Genomic DNA, 6,552 nt, shown 5'->3' with positions numbered 1-6,552 from the left:
ATAAAGTGTAATGGGCCCCACATAGTGCTCCATACCATGTAGCGGACCCCACATAGTCCTCCATACAGTGTAATGGGTACCACAAAGTCCTTCATACAGTGTAATGGGCTCCACGTAGTGTTCCAATACAGTGTAATGGGCCCCACTCAGGACTCTATAAAGTGTAATGAGCCCCACAAAGTGCTTCATACAGATTAATGGGCACCACATAGTTCTCCATACAGTGTAATGGGCCCAACATAGACCTCCATAGAGTGTAATGGGCCCTACATAAAGCTACAGACAGTGTAATGGGCAAGACATAAAGCTCCATACAGTGAAATGGGCCCCACATAGTGATACAGTGTAATAGGCCCCAAACAGTGCTCCATACAGTGTAATAGGCCTCACATAGTGCTCCATACAGTATAATGGGCCCCACATAGTGCTCCATGCATTGTATTTGGCCTTACATAGTGCTCCATACAGTGTAATGGGCCCCACATAGTGCTCCATACAGTGTAATGGGTCCCACATAGTGCTCCATACAGTATAATGGCCCCAAGTAGTCCTCCATATAGTGTAACAGGCCCCACATAATGCTCCATACTGTATAATGGCCCCACATAATGCTCCATACTTTATAATAGCCCCACATAGTGCTTCATACTGTATAATGGCCCCACATATTGCTTAAAACAGTGCAATGTGCCCCACACAGAGATCTATAAAGTGTAATGTGCCCCGCATAGTCCTCCATTCAGTGTAATGGGCCCACAGAGTGCTCCATACAGTGTAATGGGCCCCAATCAGTGCTCCATACAGTGTAATGGGCAGCACATAGTGCTCCATACTATGTAATGGGCCCAACAAAGTGCTCCATAAAGTTTAATGGGCCCTACATAATGCTCAATACAGCGGAATGGGTCCCCCATAGAGCTCATACAGTGTAATGGGCCCCACATAGTGCTCCATACAGTGTAATGGGTCCCACATAGTCGTTCATACAGTGTAATGGACTCCACATAGTGCTCCAATACAGTGTAATGGGCCCCACATAGTCCTCCATACAGTATAATGGGCTCCAACCAGGGCTATATAAAGTGTAATGAGCACCACATAGCACTCATACAGTGTAATGGGACCCACATAGTACTCATACAGTGTAATGGGCCCCACTCAGGGCTCTATAAAGTGTAATGAGCCCCACATAGTGTATAATACAGTGTAATGGGAACCACATAGTGCTCATACCATGTAATAGGCCCCACATAATGCTGCATACCGTATAATGGGCCCAAAATAGTGCTCCATACAGTGGAATGGGCACCACTCAGTGCTCCATGCAGTGCAATGGGCCCCACATAGTTCTCCATAGAGTGTAATGGGCCCCACATAATGCTCCATACAGTGTAAAAAGCCCCATACAGTGGAAAGGGCAACACACAATGCTCCATACTGTGTAATGGGCCTCACATAGTGCTCCATATAGTGTAATGGGCCCAACATAGTGCTCATACAGTGCAATGGGCTCCACATAGTGCTCCATACAGTGTAATTGGCCTTAAATAGTGCTCCATACAGTGTAATGGGCCCCATATAGTGCTCCATACAGTGTAATGGGTCCTACATATTGCTCCATACAGTATAATGGCCACAAGAAGTCCTCCATATAGTGTAATAGGCTGCACATAATGCTCCATACTGTATAATGGCCTCACATAATGCTCCATACTTTATAATAGCCCCACATAGTGCTTCATACTGTATAATGGCCCCACATAGTGCTTCAAACAGTGTAATGTGCCCCACACAGAGATCCATATAGTGTAATGGGCCCCACATTTTGATTCATACAGTGTAATGTGCCCCATATAGTGCGCCATACAGTGTAATGGGCCCCACATAGTGTTCCATACAGTGTAAAGGGCCCCACATAAATCTCCATACAGAGTAAAGGGCCCCACGCAGTGCTCCATACAGTGTTATTGGCCCCACATAGTGCTCCATACAGTACAATGGGTCGCATATAGTCATCCATACAGTATAATGGGTCCAACATAGTCCTCCATACAGTATAATGGGTCCCACATTGTCCTCCATACAGTATCATGGGCCCACATAGTCCTCCATACAGAATAATGGGTCCCATATAGTCCTCAATACAGTAAAATGCGTCCCACATAGTTCTCCATACAGTGTAATGGGCCCCACATAGTGCATCATACAGTGTAATTGGCCCCACATAGTGCTCCATATAGTGTAAAGGACCCCACATAGTGCTCCATACAGAATAATGGCCCCACATAGTCCTCCATACAGTTTAATGGGCCCAACATAGTCCTCCATACAGTTTAATAGCCCCACGTGAAGCTCCATACAGTGTAATGGCCCCACATGATGCTCCATACTGTATAATGGCCCCAAATAGTACTCCATACAGTATAATGGCAACACATAGTCCTCCATACAGTATAATGGGCCCCACATAATCCTCCATACAGTGCACTGGGCCCAACATAGTCCTCCATACAGTATAATGGCCCCACATAATGCTCCATACAGTATAATGGGCCCCACATCGTGCTCCAGAAAGTGTAATATGCCCCACATCGTGCCCTATACAGTGTAATGGGCTTCACATACTCCTCAATAAAGTATAATGGGCCCAACATATTGCTCCAAACAGTATAGCTGTCACCACAGAGTGCTCCATACTGTATAATGGTCCCAGATAGTGCTCTATACTGTATAATAGCCCCATAGTTCTCCACACTGTATAATAGCTCCACATAGGGTTCATACAGTGTAATGGGCCCCACATAGTGCTCTATAAAGTTTAAAGGGCCCTACATAGGGCTTCATAAAGTGTAAAGGGCCCCACACAGTGCTCAAATCAGTGTAATGCGACCCCACATAGTGCTCCATACAGTGTAATGGGCTCTACATAGTGTTTCATACAGTTTAATGGGCCCCACAAAGTACTCCATACAGGTTACTCAGCTTCACATAGTGCTCCATACAGTGTAATGGGTCCCACATAGTGCTCCATACAGTATAATGAACTCACATAGTCCTCCATACAGTGTAGTGTGCCCAACATAGTCCTCCATACAGTATAATGGCAACACATGATGCTCCATACATTGTAATGGCCCAACATAATGCTCCATACAGTTTAATGGCCCCATACAGTGCTCAATAAAGTGTAATGGGCCCGACATAGTGCTTCATACAGTGTAATGGGTCCCACATAGTAATCTATACAGTGTAATGGGACCCACATAGTGCTCCATACTGTGTAATGGGCCCCACATCGTGCTTCATACAGTGTAATGGGCTCCACGTAGTCAAACATACAGTATAGTGGGCCACAAAAAGTGTTCCATGCTGTATAATAGCCCCACAACACTGAGGACTGATTTACCGCAACATTTACCGTAGACTGTGGACTGACTGACTACAGCTTTTAAACTAGAAGTGGAATGACCGAGCACAGTAATAATACCAGACTGTAGACAGTGTATATCATTTGCACTAGTCTGTGGACTGACTGACCACAACATTCACAATAGATTATAGACCGGCTCAAACACTAGTTGTGGACTTATTAACCGCAGTATTTATGCTGAACTAAGGACCGACTGTTTACAATATATACACTACACCATGAACTGACTGACCACAACATTTACAGTAGACTGTGGACTGACTGACTACAGCTTTTACAATAAACTGTGGATAGACTAACCACAGTCATTATCCCTGAGATAAGTAATTTTGGCCCTAGTGTGTTATTGGTGTGTATAGCATGTAGCAGAAACATATTATCATATAGTTTGTCTTTTTACAGGTGAATGAATCCCAAAGAGATATTAAAACGTGAAATTTTTGTTTGTGGACTTGAAGAAGAGAATCGGAGGAATCACATAACAGGTTATTAATTTTCGTATTAATTACTGATAATGGTTGGTCTAGGCTTAAGTTCTAGACCTGCGGAGGTGTAATAACACTCAGCTTCCTGATACATGACAATATACTGTATGTGCTTTTTCAAACGTATATCTTCTATACACAACTCCTAGTATAACACCACCACATCTCAGGTACAGAGATAGGGAATATTTCTTCTTATTATCCTCTGTCTTCTAAATTGGGAATTCTCTCTTATATTGCACAACACACCAGCTCTCAGCGGTGAAACAATCAATACCATGATTACGCGAGACTGACCACAGCATTCTCCCTAGACCAGGGACTGACTGAACACAGCATTTACACTAGGTGTGCATTGACTGAGCACAGTAGTTATACAATACTCTGGAGTGACTGACCACAACATTTACAATAGACTGTGCACCGACTGACCATAGTATTTACACTAGGTGGGGACTGACCGAGAACAGTAATAATACCATACTGTGGACTGACTGTCTACATCATTTGCTCTAGTCTGTGGACGGACTGACCACAACATTCACAATACATTATAGACCGGCTCATCCAAGCATTAACACTAGTTGTGGACTTATTAACCAAAGTATTTATGCTGAACTAAGGACCGATTGATTCTAATATTTACACTACACTATGGACTGACTGACCACAACATTTACAGTAGACTGTGGACTGACTGACTACAGCTTTTGCAATAAACTGTGGATAGACTAACCACAGTCATTATCCCTGAGATAAGTAATTTTGGCCCTAGTGTGTTATTGGTGTGTATAGCATGTAGCAGGAACACATTATCATATAGTTTGTCTTTTTACAGGTGACTGAATTCCAATGAGATATTAGAACGGGAAATTTTTGTTACTGGACTCCAAGAAGAGAATCAGAGGAATCACATAACAGGTAATTAATTTTCGTATGAATTACTGATAATCGTTGGTCTAGGCTTAAGTTCTAGGCTGGCGGAGTTGTAATAACACCCACCTTCCTGATATATGACAATATACTGTATGTGTTTTTTCAAATGTACATCTTCTATACACAACTCCTAGTATAACACCACCATATCTCAGGTACAGAGATAAGTAACATTTCTACTCATTATCCTCTGTCTTTTGTTTCATAACACACCTGCTCTCAGCGTTGACACAATCAATGCCATGATTATGCGAGACTGACCACAGCATTCTCCCTAGACTAGGGACTGACTGAACACAGCATTTACACTAGGTGTGCATTGACTGAGCACAGTAGTTATACAATACTCTGGAATGACTGACCACAACATTTACAATAGACTCTGCACCGACTGACCATAGTATTTACACCAGGTGGGGACCGACCGAGCACAGTAATAATACCATACTGTGGACTGACTGTCTATATCATTTGCACTAGTCTGTGGACTAACTGACCACAACATTCACAATAGATTATAGACTGTCTCTTCCCAGCATTAACAGTAGTTGTGGACTTATTAACCACAGTATTTAGGCTGAACCAGTTATGATCTGCAACAAAACTAAGGAAAGATAAGGAAAGCTGTCCCTACTGTAAGACTAAGCTGAATCCCTACGATGTAGCGGGCTGCCTGTTCCTTGTGAACAGACCCCCCTTCGTCCTCGGCTAGTCTGAACGGAGACCTATAGAATTAAGGGAGGGGTCCCTAAAAGAACTAAGGACTGGGAAAAAAATGGGACACCTCCTAAACAGAAGTTGTTGCAGAGCAAAAGGACAAACTGACAAAAAGTACTAACGGTCCCAGAGGACCAAGAACTGACAGAGATAGGCACCGAAGCACCTGGCTAGAGAGACAGTCAAAACAACACTGAAGTCCAGCAAAGTCAGAAGGGCGGAGCTGGAATATATAGGCAGCTGGTCACGTGACCGCAAAATACAAGATAGCAAAAACTAACAGGAGGGTTCTAACAGAATTAAGGACCGACTTATTATAATATTTACACTACACTGTGGACTGACTGACCACAACATTTACAGTAGACTGTGGACTGACTGACTACAGCTTTTACAATAAACTGTGGATAGACTAAACACAGTCATTATCCCTGAGATAAGTAATTTTGGCCCTAGTGTGCTATTGGAGTGTATAGCATGTAGCAGGAACATATTATCATATAGTTTGTCTTTTTACAGGTGACTGAATAACTAAGATATTAGAACGTGAAATTTTTGTTTGTGGACTCCAAGAAGAGAATCAGAGGAATCACATAACAGGTAATTAATTCTCGAATGAATTACTGCTAATCGTTGGTCTAGGCTTAAGTTCTAGGCTGGCGGAGGTGTAATAACACCCACCTACCTGATACAGGACAATATACTGCATGTGTTTTTTCAAATGTATATCTTCTATACACAACTCCTTGTATAACACCACCATATCTCAGGTAGAGAGATAAGGAACATTTCTTCTCATTATCCTCTGTATTTTATTTCATAACAGACCTGCTCTCAGCGGTGAAACAATCAATACCATGATTACGCGAGACTGATCACAGCATTCACCCTAGACCAGGGACTGAGAGAACACAGCATTTACACTATGTGTGCATTGACTGAGCACAGTAGTTATACAATACTCTGGAATGACTGACCACAACA

The sequence above is a fragment of the Phyllobates terribilis genome, unplaced genomic scaffold, assembly GCF_046119375.1.
Source record: "Phyllobates terribilis strain yellow unplaced genomic scaffold, ASM4611937v1 Scaffold_11__3_contigs__length_659146591, whole genome shotgun sequence".
Lineage (NCBI taxonomy): Eukaryota > Metazoa > Chordata > Amphibia > Anura > Dendrobatidae > Phyllobates > Phyllobates terribilis.
The sequence above is the reverse complement of the archived record's forward strand: the minus strand, read 5'-3'. Positions refer to the sequence as shown.